The sequence below is a fragment of the Miscanthus floridulus genome, unplaced genomic scaffold, assembly GCF_019320115.1.
Source record: "Miscanthus floridulus cultivar M001 unplaced genomic scaffold, ASM1932011v1 os_1901_1_2, whole genome shotgun sequence".
Classification (NCBI taxonomy): domain Eukaryota; kingdom Viridiplantae; phylum Streptophyta; class Magnoliopsida; order Poales; family Poaceae; genus Miscanthus; species Miscanthus floridulus.
Genome location: NW_027097976.1, coordinates 1 through 5209, shown reverse-complemented (window position 1 = coordinate 5209; position 5209 = coordinate 1). Strand labels below are relative to the sequence as shown.

General features: G+C 41.2%; 1 pseudogene; it reads right to left on the bottom strand.

The window, feature by feature from the left end:
* Nucleotides 1-1906: 1906 nt before the first annotated feature.
* On the bottom strand, nt 1907-3405 carry LOC136534392 (uncharacterized; annotated as a pseudogene).
* Between the last annotated feature and the right edge of the window lie 1804 nt (nt 3406-5209).

Sequence of the window (5209 nt, the reverse complement as noted above, 5' to 3'; positions counted from 1 at the left end):
TGTTGAGTTATCACATGTCCACTTAATGCATTACAATTTTGCTTCAAACAACAAAGGCCCATAACTTTCTAGGGAATTGTAATGCCTTTCTTTTACATTTCCTGAATTTATGAAGTGATTTTGTTATGAATTTGTTTGTTTTGTTATAAAAGGGATGCATGGGCAGGTAACACAGAAGTCTTAGAATATCTCTAAAGTTCTAAAAACACTCAGGTAAATTAATGAGTATTCTAAGTGGCTAGCGATGGCGGGGGGCATAGCCAAGGGTAGAGGTTGGACTGGCCTATGGCAACTAAAGGTAGACAAATAAGGTTCAAGTTTGGTAGGGAAAAGAAGAGTGCAGCTAGGGTTTTACCTTTTTATGGGGCGATGATCTGCATTGGAATCATCAAGTCGCCTAGAGCAATGAGGTCGACTCTTAGGGCGTCTCCAACTATGATATAGAAATCGCCAGTGAGTAGCCTCTGAAAATAAAAAAAGAACATCAGACGCGGCGGAGAACCTGCTACGAGGGAGAGCTTCTCCAAAGACGTGCGAGACAGACAATTTCTCTCTCACTTGCGTTGTGCTCGGTTTTGTTTTCGGCCAATAGAATTTGGTGTAGGCTAGCATTTTTTCCCGTTGGGGAAACCCTTACATATGCTCTCGTATAGCTAGGAGCATCTCCAACAGTTCCCCAATCCCACATCTCAAAAATAGATAACTTTTTTTCTCCAGCAGTCCCAATAGCGCTCTTTTTTTTGCCAGCAAAATCGCAGCCATCTCCCCTCAGATCAAAGGAGAGTTGCATCTCCCCGATAGCTGGGCCCCCACAACAACTGTCTCTTCTTCCTCCCTTCACACCACTGCTGTTGGTCGGAACTTGTTCGCCGGCCATGACAAGCCTCATCCGCTGCTCATTGACGGTCGCCCTCGGGCCTCGGTGCCGCCGAGCTCGCCGGCCATGGGCACGCTCAAAATCCTGGCCGGAGCTAGCAACGACCGCGCTCGATGACCGGAGCTGGCGAGGACCATGCTCGAGATCCTCCGACGAGGCCACGAGTTCCACACGCCGCTGCGTCTCCGTCCACCGCGGCCATGGCCGCCGCCGCCCAGATCCGCACGATCTCCACCAGCATGTGCTCGATCTCCAACGATGGTGGCAGCCGATCTCCAGAAGCTAGCCAGCGGGGGGCGAGCCCTCATCCACGCTCGTCTCCAACAGCGGTGGGCGACGGGTGCGTGCACTCGCAAAAGTCGCGATGCAGGGAACACGAACCGAAGGGGAGAAAAGAAAAGAAAAAAATAAATTATAATTGACAGTTGGGTCCTATAATTTGGTAGAGACTAGGTAGCGTGCCCGTGAGTTGCTACGGGATAGCTAATATTTTGTACTAAAAACACACGGATCGTACGATAAGATAACAATTAAAATTAAATACCAACGTTAAAGTGACATTTAATCCAATAAGCAAAGTTTATGAATTTAACACAGTCACGGAGAGCGCGACGTCGCAAGCTCATAGGCTCTATTGTATAGATCTTTTCATGATGCGGCTAAGATAATGTTTTATATCGGTAGGAAGAAATCTCCGATATTCATTTCTTTCGTGCGCTAATAAATCCACGAATAAGTTCCACCACATTTCCATACCATCCTGTACATAGGTTCGAGTATATATGTAAATATAGGTAAATGCTCGTGCATTGCAACAGGAAAAAACAATGTTATGATAACATATGTATGAACATGTGTTGTACTATTACCTATAAGTATGATGTACGGAACACCAATATTACATAAGTCTATGTTGTATAGACCATTATAAAGTTCAAGAAATCATTAGTATTTTACCTTCTAACTTGACTATAAACCATCAGTTTAAGGGCCCTAGTATGCATGAAAAAAAGACAAAGGTAATATCTTTCAGAACAAGATAATTAGATTTGGACAGGTAACCATAAATGTATCGGACAACCATCTGGACCAATTTTCAACCTACAGAAGTATATATCATGTGTTAACAATCAATAGTGCAAGGGAGGTGTCATGCATAGTCCCTATTCTAGGTTGTTTGTTTGTTCATCATTGAATTGCAAGCATTTCATAATTTAAGCATATACAGAGTTCTTAAGTTGTGTGCCTGATCCAAAGCTTAAGTCGCCAGCTAGAATCGGCAGAACTCTTGAGTCCACAATTGTGTCAGATATAGTATCCGTTGGTATCTCATTCTCTGATTCACGAAGGATGGCATTAAACATAGCAATATCTAAATGAGTTACGCAATGCTCCATCACCTGATAGAAACATAAAAAAATTCATGATTTCACATAAAAGATACAATTACCAAAGAAACAAAAATCAGCATATGAAAGCATACCAATTTTGCCAACACTGGTAAACATCCATACTCAAGTCCACCAGCATGAAGAGGATAACTTCTGCTGAATGCATCATCAAATGCAGTTTTCCAGAGATCAATAGAAAAACTCCTATGCTGCTGATCACCCAGAAAGCCCTAACAACCTCCCAATCTTTGGAGTTGACAAATCTTCTACAGGGGTTTGCATGTGGGGTGTCATTGCATGTGAAATGAAAATCCTTCAGAAAACTAAAAAATGAATTAGTTTGCAGTAGGTTTTACTCATCACTGTTTTAAAGGAGCCATACTCTGCTTTTTGAAAAGTGCCAAGACAGTAATAGGGTTAACCTTTATATGCCACCACATCTTCTCCAATGCATCTACAATGTGCTAGTTTTGCGCCAATCATCTAGCAGCTTCATGATATTGGGTATACTTGCCATTGTAGTTACTTTTCCATCATGTTGTAGCAAAACTCCTTTGCACCATTTGTGCTGAAAACCTTAAATAGACTTGAGTGTCGTGAAGTACCAAATGTTTGTGCAACGATCTCTCAGGACAAATGTGTTCGATAGCCAAAATGTCAACCTACATCAAAATTAGGTTCTTACTTCTTAAATTTTGATCTGAAAGAATTGATGCTAACAACAATAAGGGAAACAAGCGGTAGAGCGTAGTCATAATTTACCTTGAAACATCATTGCCATGAGATTTTGAAACAAGCAGAAGCCCAGAAACTGATTTTTTTGCAACTGAAGCTTTCCTATCTGAGGACCAAAATTTTGATGCATGAATGTAAATCCTAGATAAATGGGGAGCTAGTGTATGAAACTTATGTCATGAACAGCCATGCTCTAGCACCACAGAGTAGAGAGAAACCTCAAGAGCAGCCTCATTATTTTCATACGAAACCTAGTTGCCATTATCAGCTAGGTTTTCTTCAGTATTAGCAATTCCATAGTAAGTCCCCCAAATCTGATCACATTTTAGAGTTTCATCCAAATATCGATCTCCTTTGCCTCTTCAGTGGCTTTACCTTTAATCTCTCTGTCCTCAATGGCATTACCATTAGTTACTTTGCTCTGAATAGGTTTATCATTAGTGACTTGACATTCAACGGCCTTATCATCATTTATTCCGTCCTTAATGTCCTCATCATTCTTTGCTCTGTCTCAACAGCTTTGTCATCGGTGGCTCTGCCTTCAACAGTGCTATCATCCTTGATTCTGCCCTCAACTGCTTTATCATCTGCGGGTTATTAGTAAAAGAAGAAAAAATCCATCTTAAAGAAAAAAGGAACAAAACTTACACCATTTAAACATGAAAAGATCAGACAAATATTAAAGCAATGTATATTAGTATGATTGTTATTTTACATCTACAGACAACAAATCATGAATGAATCATTCATGTCTAATGGAATGCATAAATAACCAGCGCCATAGTCATAAATTAAGTCTATTGAGCTAAAGAAAACAGGGAGACAAAAACAACAATTTTTCTTGCTTATCTGAACAATCCAACAGTTGTTGCTGCTTTCACTTCACCAACAGAAGATAAATATCAAGTCACTGCTAGTTTCTTCCAAACTGTCATGCCTGCTTGTTCACAGAGGTGGGAACATCATCATAAGATTATGTAAATTTGATTAGCATTCTATCTCTTTCTAGCAAGAAGCCAATTATGGCTACTAGCTCAAGATTATGATTTAGTAGTACATACTATTACCTTATTAATTCTAGAGCTCAGAGAAATGATGTGGTAAGATATTTCACTACCTTAAACAGTCCATGTTTGTATTATTACCAACAATAATCTTAGTATTTTTTTATGAAACTATCCGAAGGTACAAAATTACACATGACAATCGAGTCATGCAAAGATTAGATAGACAATATCAACGGTGTATGAACCCATCATCTTCTTCCTCATCATCGTCCCCAGCATCATCCTGCTCAATGGCTCGCCATGGTACAACGGCAGATTAAGCACCATACAAAAATAGGAAAAAAAGATTATCAAGGTTGACTGAATTTTGACACTGGTCTGTACACTCACAATCACTGATTTCAACGAGCGTCATCAGCCTGTCGGCAACGTCGAGCTCCTCGGTGTCCTACAAGGGGCACACGAAGGCCTCGAGATCACGTACTCGCCACTGGCAGCATCATGTATGTCCGTTCCTGCAAAAGCAGGAGGAATCAGCAGCGATCAGCGAAGTGTCTGGCCTGGGCGCAATCGACCTCGCGAGATTGGCCTATTGCTAGCTCCTGGACGACGCGGGCGAGGGCGAGATTGTCCTCTTGCTAGCTGAGGCTAGTGAACGGCCACCTCTCATCAGCCGGCGGCGCGACCACCACCGCAGGGATCGACCGCCACCGCAACGTGGTAGATAATCATGTTCGGTTGTTTTACATAAAGAAAAATCATAACCTCTTGATGAGAATAATTTCTTATTTAATTTGATTTGATTGATTGATAGTAGTTTCTTTTTGCATGCAAGAAAGTTATATCACAACAGGCGTGATGGTCATGCGAGGGAGCACTTCCTTTTGCATGGAAGGAAATTGTCATGATTGCCCCCGCACGCGAGTGTCATGCAAGGAAAATCAACAACTGTCCCAATACCAATTATTGGGGGAGTTGTATTGTGGAACTATTGAAGATGCTTAAGAAAATTAAAACTTTTGGAAGCCACACGGGCTTTAATTCTTCTTTGGATGAGGGAATAGTATTAATGAACAGTGGCATTCATTTTACACATGGTATACGATTCTAGGCAGCAAAGTATACGTATGGTGCTTGCAGCTGACATAAAAAATAACAACAGAGAATCCAATAAAAAAAAGAGTAAAAGAAAGTATCGA